Genomic DNA, 18092 nt, shown 5'->3' with positions numbered 1-18092 from the left:
CCCACCCTCCTCTAGCTTATCTCTCCACGCTTCAGGCTCACTGCCTTTATTCCTGATGAAGGGCTTTTGCCCGAAACGTCGATTTCGTTGCTCGTTGGATGCTGCCTGAACTGCTGTGCTCTTCCAGCACCACTAATCCAGTATTAGGTCCTTCAAGTCCACATTAACCTTCTGAAGACCAATAACCCTGCATTTGCCATGGCTAACCCATCTATCCTGGACTTCAGACTGTGGGAGGAAACCGGAGCACCCGGAGGAAACTTATACTGATACGTGGAGAATGTGTAAACTCCACACAGACAGTCACCCGTGAGTGGAATTGAGGTAGCAGTGCTAACCACTAAGCCACCATGCCACAGATCCTGATGAGAATTGTGTACAGGCCTCCCAGCAGTTGTTCGGATGTGGGGAAGAAAATAAATCAGGAGATGGAAAATGCATTGAAGAAAGGCAATATCAGAGTAACCATGGAGAACTTCAATATGCAGGAGGACTGGGAAAATCAGGTTGGTACATGGACCTCAAGAAAAGGAATTTGTGGAAAGTCAACAAGATTTTTTTGAGAAGTCTGTGACAGAGCCCATTAGAGAATGGACAATTCTGGATTTGGTGATGTGTAACGAGGCAGACTTGATGAAGGTGGTTAAAGATGCCCTCCAACGCATCTCATTCACATCCCACACCTCCGCCCTCAAATCCCACCCCTCCAACCGCAACAAGGACAGAACGCCCCTGGTGCTCACCTTCCACCCTACAAACCTTCGCATAAACCAAATCATCCGCCGACATTTCCGCCACCTCCAAACAGACCCCACCACCAGGGATATATTTCCCTCCCCACCCCGTTCCGCAAAGACCGTTCCCTCCGTGACTACCTGGTCAGGTCCACGCCCCCAAACAACCCACCCTCCCATCCTGGCACCTTCCCCTGCCACCGCAGGAACTGTAAAACCTGTGCCCACACCTCCTCCCTCACCTCTATCCAAGGCCCTAAAGGAGCCTTCCACATCCATCAAAGTTTCACCTGCACATCCACTAATATCATTTATTGTATCCGTTGGTCCCGATGTGGTCTCCTCTACATTGGGGAGACTAGGCGCCTCCTAGCATACCGCTTTAGGGAACATCTCCGGGACACCCGCACCAATCAACCAAACCGCCCCGTGGCCCAACATTTCAACTCCCCCTCCCACTCTGCCGAGGACATGGAGGTCCTGGGCCTCCTTCACCGCCGCTCCCTCACCACCAGACGCCTGGAGGAAGAACGCCTCATCTTCCGCCTCGGAACACTTCAACCCCAGGGCATCAATGTGGACTTCAACAGTTTCCTCATTTCCCCTTCCGAGCTGAAAATCTGTTGCTGGAAAAGTGCAGCAGGTCAGGCAGCATCCAAGGCCATCTGGGTTGTTCGGTTTTGGAACTGGTCCTCCTGGGAGCAGATGTGGCCGAGACGAAGGAATTGGGAATATGGGATGGCGTTTTTACAGGGGGCAGGGTGGGAGGAGGTGTTGTCTAGGTAGCTGTGGGAGTTGGTTGGTTTATAGTAAATGTCCGTGTTGAGTCGGTCACCCGAGACAGAAATGGAGGTCTAGGAAGGGGAGGGAGGAGTCTGAGACGGTCCATGTGAATTTGAGGTCGGGGTGGAAGGTGTTAGTAAAGTGGATGAACTGTTCAACCTCCTTGTGGGAGCATGAGGCAGCGCCGATACAGTCATCGATGTAGCAGAGGAAAAGGTGGGGGGTGCTGCCAGTGTAGCTGCAGAAGATGGACTGTTACATATATCCTACGAAGAGGCAGGCATAGCTGGGGCCCATGTGGGTGCCCATGGCTACTCCTTTGGTTTGGAGGAAGTCGGAGGATTGGAAAGAGAAGTTGTTCAGAGTGAGGACCAGTTCAGTCAGTCGAAGGAGGGTGTCGGTGGAAGGGTACTGGCTGGTACGGCGGGAAAGGAAGAAGCGAAGGGCTTTGAGTCCTTCGTGATGGCCGATGGAGGTGTACAGGGACTGGATGTCCCTGGTGAAGATAAGGCGTTGGGGACCGGGGAAGCAAAAATCATGGAGGAGGTGGAGGGTGTGGGTGGTGTCCTGAACGTAGGTGGGGAGTTCTTGGACCAAGGGGGACAGGACCGTGTTGAGGTAGGCAGAGATGAGTTCAGATTGGATGCTGCCTGACCTGTTGCACTTTTCCAGCAACACATTTTCAGCTCTGATCTCCAGCATCTGCAGTCCTCACTTTCTCCTCATTTCCCCTTCCCCCTACCTTACCCCAGTTCCAACCTTCCAGCTCAGCACTGTCCCCATGACCTGTCCGACCTGCCTATCTTCCTTTCCTCCTATCTGCTCCACCCTCTTTTCTGACCTACCACCTTCATCCCCACCCCCACTCACTTATTGTACTCTATGCTACTTTCCCCCCACCCCCACCCCCCTCTCACTTCTCTCTCCATTCTGCAGGCACTCTGCCTCTATTCCTGATGAAGGGCTTTTGCCCAAAACGTCCAATTTCCTGCTCCTTGGATGCTGCCTGACCTGCTGTGCTTTTCCAGCACCACTCTAATCTAGATTCAGGTATCCAACATCTGCAGTCCTCACTTTTGCCCAGTTAATTTAAACCTTACTGCGAATCCTCTTGCAAGGATGTCTACCTTGCAGAAGTTCTCTTCCTCTCTTCACAAGAATCTCAGTAAGTCTCTCTCTCTCTCACTACGATACCCAGGTCATCTCCTCTGTCCTGAAGCTCCTCAACCATGGACTGAAACAGATTCACTACCACAGCCACATTTGTTTCCTCAGTGGCTGGCTCCATAACCAACTGATCCCACATGAACTCCGGACTGCATTCAGACCATCAGAGTTTGGAACCAAACAGGATAAACAACACAGACTACAGATTCAAAAACACCAACAACGGTTCTCCTTCCAGATCCTCCACTTCCCACTTGCTGTAATGCGCCAGCACCTCACCTCTCTACAGTCAGCCCTGCCTCAGCTGAGGGCCACACTCTCTCAAAACTGCAAAGGACCCACTCTGTACTATATCCTCAGGAGAACTGATACTCTCAACAAACAGTATTTCAACACCATCTCAAACATCAAAAACTGTTAAGTACAACAAACTTTTTTATATACCCACCTCAATAACCAGCACTCCTCAAACATTCCAGAAGATTCCCCTGGCCTCTGGAACTGCTCGGATGCCATTAGCCATGTGGCTGCTGCAGCTACCATCCCCACGGTGATCAATGATGTCACTTCCACCCCCATCATGGCCACTTCCACCCCTCACAATTCCTCATGCACCACATGTGACATCACTTCCGCCCCACACATCATCACTGACATCACCACACTCAGTGACTCCCGCCCCCACCATCACTCACCTACATTCTGCTGACAGGCCCCACCCCACAGACCCCACTGTCACCATCCCCACCCCCCACAACCCTGAGGGGAACACCACCCCTGCTCATGACTCCACCCCCACATTCCGCCTAACATGCACACCCACTCTATTACAGGCTCCGCCCCCCACTCCAACTACAGGCTCCGCCCCCCACTCCCACTACAGGCTCCGCCCCCCCCACTCCCACTACAGGCCCCACCCCCCCCACTCCCACTACAGGCCCCACCCCCCCACTCCCACTACAGGCCCCACCCAACACTCCATTACAGGCTCCACCCCCACGCCAGATGCAGACTCCGCCCTCACTTGAAATACAGGCCCTGCCCCCACTCCAGTTACAGGCTCCGCCCCCCACTCCAGTTACAGCCCTGCACCCCTACAGTTACAGGCTCCGCCCCCCCACTCCAGTTACAGGCTCCGCCCCCACTCCAGTTACAGGCTCCGCCTCCCCACTCCAGTTACAGGCTCCGCCCCCCACTCCAGTTACAGCCCTGCACCCCTACAGTTACAGGCTCCGCCCCCCCACTCCAGTTACAGGCTCCGCCCCCACTCCAGTTATAGGCTCCGCCCCCACTCCAGTTGCCAGCTCCGCCCCCACTACAGGTCCAGGCCGTGCCCCCACCCCAATTACAGGCTCCGCCCCACTCCAGTTACAGGCTCCACCCCCACTCCAGATACAGGCTCTGCCCCTACTACAGATACAGGCTCCGCCCCCCCACTCCAGTTACAGGCTCCACCCCCACTCCGGTTACAGGCTCCGCCCCCACTCCGGTTACAGGCTCCGCCCACACTCCGGTTACAGCCCCCGCCCCCACACTCCAGTTACAGGCCCCGCCCCCACACTCCAGTTACAGGCCCTGCCCCCACACTCCAGTTACAGGCCCTGCCCCCACACTCCAGTTACAGGCTCCGCCCCCACACTCCAGTTACAGGCTCCGCCCCCACTCCATTACAGGCCCTGCCCCCACTCCAGTTACAGGCTCCACCCACCCCACTCCAGTTACAGGCCCTGCCCCCACACTCCAGTTACAGGCTCCGACCCCACTCCCGTTACAGGCTCCGACCCCACTCCCGTTACAGGCTCCGCCCCCCACTCCCGTTACAGGCCCCGACCCCACTCCAGTTACAGGCTCCGCCCCCCACTCCAGTTACAGGCTCCGCCCCCCACTCCAGTTACAGGCTCCGCCCCCCCCACTCCAGTTACAGGCCCTGCCCCCACTCGAATTACCGGCTCCGCCCCCCACTCCAGTTACAAATTCCGTCCGCACTCCAGATACAGGCTCCGCCCCCACTCCAGTTACAGTCCGTGACCCCACTCCAGTGACAGGCTCCGCCCCCCCACTCCAGTGACAGGCTCCGCCCCCACTCCAGTGACAGGCTCCGCCCCCCCACTCCAGTGACAGGCTCCGCCCCCCCACTCCAGTGACAGGCTCCGCCCCCCCACTCCAGTGACAGGCTCCGCCCCCCCCCCCCCCCACTCCAGTGACAGGCTCCGCCCCCCCCCACTCCAGTGACAGGCTCCGCCCCCCCACTCCAGTGACAGGCTCCGCCCCCCCCACTCCAGTGACAGGCTCCGCCCCCCCCCACTCCAGTGACAGCCACATCTCAACTTCAGTTACAGGCCTCACCCCCATTCCCGTTACAGGCCCCGCCCCCATTCCTGTTACAGGCCCCGCCCCCCCACTCCAGTAACAGACCCCGTCCCCATTCCAGTTACAGGCTCCGCCCCCACTCCCAGCTCCACACCGACACCAGGCCCGAGGCCCTAGGTCCTCGCTCCCAGCCTTGCTGAGTTTTCACCATCCCCCCTGACCTCCCCCTCACTGTGGACGAATGATCGATCCTCAGCAAAGGCCTCACCTTTATCCTCCTCCGCCCACGCATCAATGAATTTAATACTCGCCATGATGTCCTACAATTCTTCCGTAGTCTCCGCCTCCGAGCTTACTTTCACAATCAGGACTCCCGCCCACCTTCCGAGGACCCCTTCGCCCACCTCCAACACACTGCATCCACCTGGACACCCCGTGCTGGCCTATTACCTGCCCTCGACCTCTTCATTTCCAACTGCCGCCGAGACATTAACCGCCTCAATCTGTCTACCCCCCTCCCCCACTCCAACCTCTCACCCTCACAACACGCAGCCCTCCAATCCCTCTGCTCCAATCCCAACCTCACTATCAAGCCAGCGGATAAAGGGGGCGCAGTGGTAGTCTGGCGCACTGACCTCTACACCGCTGAAGCCAAACGCCAACTCGAGAACACCTCTTCCTACTGCTCCCTCGACCATGACCCCACCCCCCATCATCAAACCATCATCTCCCAGACCATACAGAACCTCATCACCTCAGGAGATCTCCCACCCACAGCTTCCAACCTCGTAGTCCGGGAACCCCGCACTGCCCAGTTTTACCTCCTTCCCAAGATCCACAAGCCTGACCACCCTGGCCGACCCAATGTCTCAGCATGCTCCTGCCCCACTGAACTCATCTCCCCCTCCCTCGACACTGTCCTATCCCCCCAGTCCAGGAACTCCCCACATATGTTTGAGACACCACCCACACCCTCCACCTCCTCCAAGACTTCCATTTCCCTGGCCCCCAATGCCACATCTTCACCATGGATATCCAATCCCTCTACACCTCCATTCGCCATGACCAGGGCCTCCAAGCCCTCTGTTTTTGCCTCTCCAGATGTCCCCAACAGTACCATCAGAGTGTTACAAGGGGACATAAATTTAAGGTGAAGGGTGGAAGGTATGGGGGGATGTCACATGCACCAATATCCACCAATATCATTTATTGTATTCGTTGGTCCCGATGTGGTCTCCTCTACACTGGGAAGACTGGACGCCTCCTAGCATACCGCTTTAGGGAACATCTCCGAGACCCCCGCACCAATCAACCAAACCGCCCTGTGGCCCAACATTTCAACTCCCCCTCCCACTCTGCCGAGGACATGGAGGTCCTGGGCCTCCTTCACCGCCGCTCCCTCACCACCAGACGCCTGGAGGAAGAACGCCTCATCTTCCGCCTCGGAACACTTCAACCCCAGGGCATCAAGGTGGACTTCACTAATTTCCTAATTTCCCATTCCCCCACCTCACCCCAGCTCCAACCTTCCAGCTCAGCACCGCCCCTCATGAACTGTCCTACCTGCCTATTTTCCTTCCCACCTATCCACTCCACCCTCCTCTGTGATGTGATACCTTCATTCCCACCCCTATTCACCCATTGTACTCTCTTGCTACCTTCCCCCACTCTCCTCCCTGAACCTATCACCTCCATCCCTACCCCCACTCACCTATTGTACTCTATGCTACTTTCTCCCCACCCCCCATTTATATCTCCACCCTGCAGGCACCCAGCCTCTATTCCTGATGAAGGGCTTTTGCCCGAAACGTTGTTTTTCCTGGTCCTCGGCTGCTGCCTGGCCTGCTGTGCTTTTCCAGCACCACTCGAATTCAGACTAAGGAGCTTAATGTGAAGGAACCCCCTCAGGAGCACTGACTCCAATTTGATCGACTTCACCCTGCAGTCTGAAGGGAAGGGGCTGGAGTCAGATATAATGATATTCCAGTTGAGTAAAAGGAATTACAAAGACATGAAGGAGGAGCTGGCCAGAGTGGGATTGGAAGGGGAACCTAGCAGGGAAGAGGGTGGGATAGCAATGGCGGGAGTTTCTGGGGGTAATCTGGGTGGCAAAGCAGAAACTCAACCCAAGGAAGAAGGATCTTACTAAGGGAGAATGAGGAAATAATGGCCGACAAGGGAAGTCAGACATAGCATCAGAGGAAAAGAAAAATCATACAATGTGGTGAAGGTGAGTGGGAAGCCAGAGGATTGAGAAGTGGTTAAAACCATTTCAGGCCAAGATGAAATCAGCCATGACTGTATTAAATGATAGTGCAGGCTCCTAGCAGCTGAATGGTCTACTTCTAATGGAAGTTCTTGTGTTCTTATTTCAGAAAGTTAAAGCTCATCGTGTCAGAGGTCATACCATCACATGGATAGAAGCTTGGCTGGCTGGCTGGCAGAAAACTGAGTGGATACAAAAACGGGTCTTTTTCTGATTGGTAGAATATGAGAAATTGAGTTCTACAGAGGGGTTTTCTACAGTCTCAACTTTGTTTACAATTCACCCCAGTAAGTTAAACAAGGGAGTGAGAGGCATGATTGCAATATTCACATACAACACCAAGGTAAGTCAGAAAGAATACTGTGAAACAACATGAAGAAATTGCAGATGGATTTAAACAGATTGATGATGTGGGTCAAAATCTAGGAGATGGAATATAATGTGGGAAAATGTGCAATTTATTTTAGTAGGGAGAACAAAATAAAATTGAGAATTACCTAAATAGAGACCAATGGCAGAATTCTGAGCGACATCAAAATTTCCATGTTCTGGTGCACGAATCACAAAAGGTTAGTGTGCACCTGCAGCACAGAATCAAAAGGCTGATAGGATGCTATCTGTTATTACGAGAGGAATTGGACAGCAAAGTAAAGGCCTTGTTTTTCACTTAATCAGGCCATTGCAGGATGGTTAGATTTTTCTTTCCTTTCATAATTTTTCAGTTTTGATATAGATTCTGATATAGATTTTGATATAGATTCCCTGCAGTGTAGAAACAGCTCAGCAAGTCCACACTGACCCTCCAAAGAGTAACCCACCCAGACCCATTTCCCTTCTACTCTACATTTGCCCCCTGACTAATGCACTTACCCAAACATCCCTGAACACTGTGGGCAATTTTACCATGGCCAATTCACCTGACCAGCACATCTTTGGGCTGTGAGGAAACTCATGCAGACAAGGGGAGAAGGTGCAAACTCCACACAGACAAGTCACCTGAGGCAGGAATTGAACCCATGTCCCTAGCACTGTGAGGCAGCAGTGCTAACCACTGTGCTGCCCCCAGAGAGTGTAGATGAGGGAAAGGCCATTAATGTAGTTTATTAGAGTCAGCAAAGCCTTTGACAAACAGGTTAGTCAGATGGACAGACCAAAGGCAGATAAAATTTAATCCTGATCAATATGAAGTGATGTACTTTGGAAGAAGGAACAAGACAAGGGAGGACTCAAAGACTGGCAAGGCATGAGGGCCTTCCTACATGGGAAACTGATCAAGATAAAAACTCATGGGATCCAGGGTAACTTCGAATCAGAGAATCCCTTCTGTATAGAAGCAGGCCATTCATCCCCTCAAGTCCACACTGACCCTCCGAAGACCATCCCAACCAGACTCACCCCCCTCTCCCCCTTACTCTATCCTTACAATTCCCATGGCCAATCCACCTAACTGACACATCTTAAGGCTGTGGGAGGAAACCAGAACACCCAGAGAGGAACTGCACAGATGCCAGGAGAACAAACAAACACAATTCCACACGGACAGTCATCCAAGACTAGAATTAAACCTGGATCGCTGGGGCTGTGAGGGAGCAGTGTTAACCACAGAGCTACCTCAACTTGGTAAAGATGGATCCAGAATTGTCTCAGGGACTGGAGGTTGAGTGTGGGGGCAGAAGGCTGTTCATATGACTGGAGCCCTGTGTGGAGTGGTGTACCACAGGGATCAGTGCAGAGGCTCTTATTGCTTTGGATATTCATAAATGATGGAGATGAGAATGGGAAGAGGTGGGGTGATAGGTTTGTGGAAGAAATAAACATTGGGTGGTTCACAGAGAGGAGGAAACTGTTCATAGAATCACAGAACTCCTACAGTGTGGAAACAGGCCATTCGGCCCAAGTCCACACTGACCCTCTGAACCCAACCAGACCCATTCCCCTACCCTATTGCTCTGCATTTACTCCTGGCTAATGCGCCTAATCTACACATGCATGGCCAATCCACTCTAACCTGCACATCTGTGGACTGTGGGAGGAAACCAGAGCACCCGGAGGAAACCCACGCAGACACGGGGAGAATGTGCAAACTCCACACAGTCAGTCACCCGAGGTTGGAATCGAACCTGAGTCCCTGGTGCTGTGAGCCACTGTGCTGCCCAATAGGTTAGGTTACTGAATCTGAGAAACAGATTGATCAGATGGACAGACCAATGACAGATGGAATTTAATCCTGATAACTGTGAGGTGATGCTCTTTGAGAGAAGGAACAAGACAAGGGAGTCATCAATGAAAGGCAGGACTCGAGGAAGCTCAGAGGGCAGAGGGACCATGGGGAGATTGACCACAGATCCCTGAAGGTGGTGGGACAGGGTTAATCAGGTCATTCAGAAGGAGTATGGGACACTTACTGTTCTCAGTGAGAGATAGATGATCAGAGCAGGGCAGTGATGTTGGTGAGGCCACAGCTGGAGGACTGTGGGCAGTTCATGTCCCCACACAATAGGAAGGATGGGATTGTACTGGAGGGGGGTACAGAGGGAGATTCATCAGGATGTTGTCTGGGATGGAACATTTCAGTGATGAAGGGAGGCTGGATAAGTTTGGGTTGTGTTCTTTGGAACAGAGAAGGCTGAGGGGTGACCTTATACCCTTGATAGAGATGTATAAGATGATGAGGGGCATGGACAGAATGATTAGAAACCAACTGTTCCTCTTCACTGAATGGTCAAGAACAAGGGGACAGAATTTTAAAGTGAAAGAACATAAGACCATAAGCTTTAGGAGCAGAAATTAGGCCATTCAGCCCATCAAGTCTGCTCAGCCTTCAATCATGGCTGATAAGTTTCTCAACCCCATTCTCCAGCTTTTTCCCTGTAACCCTTGATACTAAAGAACCCGTCTATCTCCATCTTAAATATACACATTGACGTGGCCTCCACACCTTCTGTGGCAGTGAATTCCATCGATTCTCCACTCTCTGGCTGAAGAAGTTTCCCTTTATCTCCATTCTAAAAGGTCTTCCCTTTTACTCTAAAGCTGTGCCCTCAGGTCCATGTCTCTCCAACTAATGGAAACATTTGCCCAACATCTACTCTGTCCAGTCCATTCAGTATTCTGTATGTTCCAATTAGATCCCCCTCATCCTTCTAAAGTCCATCGAGTTTCGAGCCAGAGTCCTCAAACATTCCTCATATGTTCAGCTTTTCATTCCCGAGGCCGTTCTCATGAACCTCCTCTGAACACACTCCAGGGTCAGTACATTCTTCCTGAGATATGGGGCCCAAAACTGCACACAACATTCCAAATGTGGTCTGACCAGAGCCTTATACAGCCTCAGAAGTACATCCGTGTTTAATATTCAAGTCCTCTCAAAATAAATGCCATCACTGTATTTGCCTTTCCAATTACTGACTCAATCTGCAAGGTAACATTGAGAGAATCCTGGACTAGAACTCCCGAGTCACTGTGTACCTCAGATTTCTGAATTTTCTCCCCATTTAGAAAATACTCCATGCCTCTGTTCTTCCTACCAAAGTGCATGACCCCACACTTTCCCACATTGTACTCCATCTGCCACTTTCTTGCCCACTCTCCTAACCTGTCCAAACCCTTCTGCAGCCTCCCCACCTCCTCAATGCTACTTATCCCTCCACCTACCTTTGTATCATCTGCAAACTTAGCCAGAATGCCCTCAGTTCCTTCATCTAGATCATTAATGTATAAAGTGAAAGGTTATGGTGCCAACACTGAGCCTTGCAGAACACCATGTCACAGGCTGCCATCCTGAGAAAGTCCCTTTTATCCCCACACTCTGCTTCCTGACAGACAGCCAAGCTTCTATCCATGCTAGTACTTTGCCTCTGACACCATGGGCCCTTATCTTATTCAGCAGCCTCTGGTGTGGCACCTTGTCAAAGGCCTTCTTGAAGTCTCAGTAGATGACATTCATTGGCTGTCCTTGGTCTAACCTGCTCATTACTTCCTCCAAGAATGTGAGCAGACCAGTCAGGCGTGATCTCCCCTTGATAAAACCATGCTAACTCTGCCCTATTTTACCATATATTTCCAAGTATTCAGAAATCTCATCCTTCACAATGGATTCCAGAATCTTACCCACGCCCAAGGTCAAGCTTATTGGTCTGTAGTTTTCCATCTTTTGCCTTACTCCCTTTTTAAACAGGGGTGTCATGTTAGTGTTTTTCCAGCCTTCCCTGACTCCAGCAATTCCTGAATGATCACCACTAACACCTCCACTATCTCTTCAGTTATCTCCCACCGAACTCTGGGGTGCAGTCCATCTGGTCCAGGTGATTTATCCACTTTCAGACCTTTCAGCTTTTCTAGCACCTTCTCTTTGGCGATGGCCACCATTCTCAGCTCTGCCCCCTGTATTTGGGATATTAGTCACGTCTTCCACCATGAAGACTGATGCAAAGTAACTATTCAGTTCCTCAGCCGTTTCCTGGCTCCCCAAGACTATCTCTCCAGCGGCCCAGTGTCCACTTTTGCCTCTCTTTTGCCCTTTACACATTGAAAGAAACTCTTACAGTCTTCCTTTACACTACTAGTTAGCTTATCCTCATATTTAATCTTCTGAGCCTGACGTCGGTGGTGGGGAAGTTGCTGGAGAAGGTACTGAGGGATAGGATCTATTTATATTTAGAAAAGAATGGGCTTAACAGTGATAGGCAACATGGTTTTGTGCGGGGGAGATCGTGCCTTACCAACTTAATAGAGTTCTTCAAGGAAGTGACCAAGTTGATAGATGAAGGAAAAGCTGTTGAACTTTAGTAAGGTGTATGATAAGGTTCCCCATTGTAGACTAATGGAGAAAGTGAAGTCTCATGGTGTGCAGGGGGTTCTAGCAGGTGGATAAAGAACTGGTTGAGCAACAGGAGACAGAGAGTAGTAGTTGAAGGGAGTTTCTCGAAATGGAGAAAGGTGACCAGTGATGTTCCACAGGGACCAGTGCTGGGGCCACTGTTGTTTGTAATATACATAAATGATCTGGAAGAGGGCACTGTTGGTCTGATCAGCAAGTTTGCAGATGACATGAAGATTGGTGGAGTAGCAGAAAGCATAAGGGACTGTCAGAGAATACAGGAGGATATAGATAGACTGGAGAATTGGGCAGGGAAGGGGCAGATGGATTTCAATCCAGACAAATGTGAGGTGATCCATTTAGGCAAGACTAATTCTAGAGCAAATTATACAATGAATGGAAGAGCCTTGGGAAAAGTTGATGGGCAGAGAGATCTGGGAGTGCAGGTCCATTGTACCCTGAAGGTTGCTGCACAGGTGGATAGAGTGGTCAAGAAGGTGTATAGTATGCTTGCCTTCATTGGAAGGGATATCGAGTATAAGAGCTGGCAAGTCATGTTAAAATTTTACAAAACATTGGTTTGGCCACATTTAGAATACTGTGTACAGTTCTGGTCACCACATTACCAAAAGGATGTGGACGCTTTGGAGAGGGTGCAGAGAAGGTTTACGTGGATGTTGTCTGGTATGGAAGTTGGTAGTTATGAAGAGAGGTTGAGTAGGTTAGGTTTATTTTCATTAGAAAAAAGGAGATTGAGGGGGGACCCGATTGAGGTTTACAAAATCATGAAGGGTATAGACAGGGGGATAGAGACAAGCTTTTTCCCAGGGTGAAGGATTCAATATCGAGAGGTCACGCTTTCAAGGTGAGAGGTGGAAAGTTTAAGGGGAATACACGCAGCAAGTACTTCACACAGAGGGTGGTGGGCATCTGGAACGCGTTGCCAGCAGAGGTGGGAGAGGCAGGCACGGGAGATTCATTTAAGATGCGTCGGGACAGATACATGAGTCGGTGGGGAGCAGAGGGATACAGATGCTTAGGAATTGGGCAATAGGTTAAGACAGTACATTTGGATCGGCTCAGGCTTGGAGGGCCGAAGGGCCTGTTCCCAGGCTGTAAATTTTCTTTGTTCTTTCTCCCTCCTTATTTCTTTTCTTGTTGCCCCCTCTTGGTCTTTGTAAGCTTCCCAATCCTCTGGTTTCCCACTGCTCTTTGCCACATTATGTGCTTTCTCTTCTGTTTTTATGCGATCCCTGCCTTCCTGAGTTAGCCACGGTTGCCTCATCCTCCCTGTACCATGTTTCTTTATTCTCGGGATGAATACTCTGCTCTGTCTTCTGAATTATTCCCAGAAATTCCTGCCATTGCTGTTCCATTGTCTTTCCTGCTTGGCTCGTCTTGATTCCTGATGAAGGGCTTTTGCCCGAAACATCGATTTTCCTGCTCCTCGGCTGCTGCCTGACCTACTGTGCTTTTCCAGCACCACACTCTTGACTCACACCCCTGTCCCAGTAATTTCTAGCCAGATCCTCCCTCGTGCCTCTGTCGTTTCCTTTATTCAGCTGTATTCCCGTTACCTCCGATTCTATCTTCTCCCTCTCAAATTGCAGAGTAATTTTAATTATATAATGATTACTGCCTCCTACAGGTTCCTTCACCTTCAGCTCCCTTATCAAGTCTGCCTCATTGCACAACACCAAATCCAGTATTGCCTGGTCCCTCGTGGGCTCCACCACAAGCTGCTTCAAAAAGCCATCTCCTCGACATTCCACAAATTCCTTTCCTTGCAATCCACTCCCAACCTGATTTTCCCAGTTCACCTGCATACTGAAACCCCCCCCCCATGATCACTGGAACTTTGCCTTTCCTACACATCTTTGCTATCTCCAGGTGTACCTTGAGCCCAGCTCCTCAGTACTGTTTGGTGGCCTGTACATAACTCCAACTATGGTTCTCATACCTTTGCAGCATAAAAACCTCAACCCACCCAGATTCTACACCATCTGACTCCACTTTATTTCTTACTATTGATTTAATTTCATTTCTTACGAATAAAGCAACCCCACCTCTCTGCCCACCTGCCTATCTGTTTGATCGGATGTATGTCCTTGAATATCCAGCTCTCATCCTGATCCCCTTGCGGCCATGTCTCCGTGATGCCCACCACCTGGACCATCTCAGACACCTCCCTCCCCTTCCTGGATCTCTCCGTCTCTATCTTCGGCATTGACTCAAAACAGACATGTATTTCAAATCCACTGACTCCCACAGTTACCTGGACTACACCTCCTCCCACCCTGCCTCCTGTAAAAACACTATCCCTTATTCCAAATTCCTCCACCTCTGCTGCATCTGCTCCCAAGATGACCAATTCCATTCCAGAACATCCCAGATAGCCTCCTATTTCAAAGACCACAATTTCCCCTCCCACGTGTTCAACAATGCCCTCCAGCGCATCTCCTTCACTTCCTGCCCGCGCCCTTGAACCCTACCCCTCCAATCGCAACATGAATAGAACTCCCCCTGTCCTCACCTTCCATCCCACCAACTTCGGGAGAGAACGTATCATCCTCCGCCATTTCCACCACGTACAATTAGACCCCACCACCAGGGATATATTTCCTTCCCCACCTTTATCTGCACTCTGCAGAGACCATTCCATCTGTGACTCCCTTGCACACCCCCCACCAACCCACCTTCCACTCCTGGCACCTTCTCTTGCCACCGCAAGAGGTGTAAAACCTGTTCCCACATCTCCCAGTGTGGTTCTAGTGTTACAGACTTGGTGGTCCTAAGGGTCTGTTCTGTACGATATGATTCGATGATTCTAACAACGCAGACTGAGCAGATTGTCATATCAAGTAGTCGCTAAGGCTGATGTAATGTAGATTCTGCTGATTAGGACCATGTTTGTCCAGTGAATCACTTCCAGCAGCAATTCCCAGTAATTAGTGTAATTATCCAAAGGACCACCAAGATCCTCAGACTGCACCTTCCAAACCCATGACCTCCTCCATCCAAAAGGACAAGGGCAACAGATACAATGGAACACCAGCTCTTGGAAGTTCCCGTCCAAGTCACTCACCATCCTGACTTGGATTTTCCTTCACTGTCACTGGGTCAAAATCCTGGAATTCCATCCCTGAGGACATTGTGGGTCAACCCACAGCACATGGACTGCAGTGGGTCAAGAAGGCAGCTCACCCCCACCTTCTGAAGAGGTAACTAGGGACGGGGTAATAAATACTGGGCCCAGCCAGTAACATCTAAGTCCCATGAATTAGTAAAGAAAACTTGCAGGTGAGGTGATTTTGTTTTGGTAAAGTTAGTGGAGGTACTATTGTGTTTTCTTGCTGGAGTTTTGGTGAGATCTGTTGGATCTGGAAGGGTCTATTGTTCCATTAAGGCAGGGAGGAGACAGGAGTTTCTCACTCTGTGAACAAAAGGCCAAAGATGATTTTATGAAAGATGTCGCCTCTCTTCACTGCACCATAACCTGACATGGAGTCCAGTGTTCAGTGAGGGATGGAGCACTGAGTCACTCAGATGGAGCAGGTAGAGGAGGGTGCTCCAGCCTCAGTCCTCTTCACCCACGGTCCTGCTACTGAGACATATGTCAGCAACGTGCAAGGTACCTACCATTGACAGGGTTATTACTCGGATTCTGGAATTCATTATCCCATCATGCCCTCACATAGGAACAGGAGAGGGCCATTCAACCCCTCAAGCCTGTTCTGTCATTCAATGAGATCCTGGCTGTTCTCTGACCGAGCTCCATATGCCTGCCTTTGGTCGATATCCCTGAATACAGTACAGTTTTGTAGTATCTTTTCAAGCACTTCCTAAGCATATAACACCAACACAGATTAGATACAGAGTGAAGTGTTCTCTGCTATGAACATTTTCAGAAGGCTACATCTCCATTTAATATTTCAATAGAAAATGCTCATCTACCATCCACTTGTAGGTCAGAGTGATTTTGGGTCAAAATGTGGGTATAACTGTTCTATGTTGCTTCTAATAAAAAGCAAGATCTACTCACATATTCTTTTTGAGATCCAGAATTACTTCGACTCTATCTAACTCCACTGAAATGCTGATGTTATCTGGTTGGCTCCACTGCACAGAAAACAAAACAATGCATAGCATTGGTACAGTAAAGATGACATACATATAGGCAGAAACGTTTCTCATTTGCTCATAGACGTTGCTGGCTCCCTAGGTTTGCTTCCCGATTCCCATTGCCCTTTGATGCTAATGCTACAAGTACAGTGACAATAAGGTGGGTGTTTCTGCATCCCTCTGGTTGGGATTAAGAGCAGGTCACACAGATTGCCAAAAGATTACCAGTTTCCACCTGACAGGAAGCTTGTCTGGAAAAGCTTCTATGGTACTGGGTGTTGTGAATCAATCTGAGTTGGAACATAATACAATAAGGGGAAAACAAAAGACTGGTGCTAAATGTTAGGAACTGACCTGGAAAGATAATGCAGGTTAAGGATTCTGTCGACAAATCAGTTCAAGATGTCAGTATACTCAGTGACTGGCTGCTGATTGGATGTTGGATTGGCCAATCCAGAGAGCCAGCCGACCACAAAGAATGTCAAAAAAGAAAGAGAAACCAAAGGTGAAGAGGTTTTGGTATGGTTTTTGGGTGGAGGCAGTGCTGTTTTGGAAACTGGTTTGTTTGGTTTTGCTCTCTCGAGTTATTGTCCAGGCTGAAAGGCCTGTTTCCATGCTGTGTTACTCTCTGACATCAGTTATCAACTTGTTGGAAGTCCTGAGAAAAGAATCCCTGTCCATAACAAATCAGAAAAAATCTCAGGAGATCAGTGGAAGCTGATTCCAATGACTACTCACTTCAGAATTCAAACAAGATACCATTCGAGCCGCCTGTAATACAGCCCATCAGATTTCATGAAAGCTGAGCATTTGTTACTGAAATTATTATCTAAATAGTAACTGACAATGGTTTCTTTTGAAGCTAGTGGACCTATGCCTTACCACCCACTTCACCTACAACAACAAAACCTACAGACAAACCAATGGAACCCCCATGGGATCTCCGATATCAGGGTTCTCAGCAGAGACAGTAATGCAGAGACTCGAACAAACAGCTCTGCCAACCATCCAACCCAAACTTTGGGTCCGCTACGTGGATGACACCTTTGTCATCAGTAAATGAAACAAATGAGAGGAAACCTTCAAGACCATCAATAATCCCCTCACTGGCATCAAATTCACTAAAGAGGAGGAAAACAAGAACAAACTGCCATTCCTAGATGTCACAGTGGAGCGAACAGCCAATGGGGAACTTCAAACCAGCATCTACAGGAAAACAGCACAGACGGACTAAATACTGAACTACAGAACCAATCATCCCAATATTCACAAACAAACCTTCATCAGAACATTATTTCAACGAGCCAACACACACTGCAGCACAGAGTAACTACACAGAGGGGAGGAAAATCACCGATACCGTGTATTCAAAAAGAATAGATACCCAACGAACACAGTCTGCTGATTTCTGAAGCAGACAAAACACATTCAAATAATCTAGTCGCTCTCCCCTACATTAAAGACATCTCGGAAATGACTGCCAGACTACTCAGACCCCTTGGCAAAAAGCAAAACTAATGTCATTTACAAAATACCGCACAAGGACTGTAATAAACACTACATTGGACAGACAGGAAGAAAACTAGCCACCAGGATACATAAACACCAACTACTCACAAAACAACATGACCCTCTCTCACTAGTATCCTCACGTACAGATGAGGAAGGACACCACTTCGACTGGGACAACACATCCATCCTCGGACAAGCCAAACAGAGACATGGATGAGAATTCCTCAGAGTATGGCATTCCAACCGGAGTTTGACCCCATCTACCACCCCCTGAGAAAAGGAACAGGAAGTGACATCACCAACCCAAAGAAACCCAATCACAAAGAGAAAGCAGGAATTATCAGCATTGTTTCACCTGAGGCCCACTGAAGATGTTACC

Source organism: Chiloscyllium punctatum, chromosome 1 (assembly GCF_047496795.1).
Source record: "Chiloscyllium punctatum isolate Juve2018m chromosome 1, sChiPun1.3, whole genome shotgun sequence".
NCBI lineage: Eukaryota > Metazoa > Chordata > Chondrichthyes > Orectolobiformes > Hemiscylliidae > Chiloscyllium > Chiloscyllium punctatum.
Note: the sequence above shows the minus strand (reverse complement) of the source record.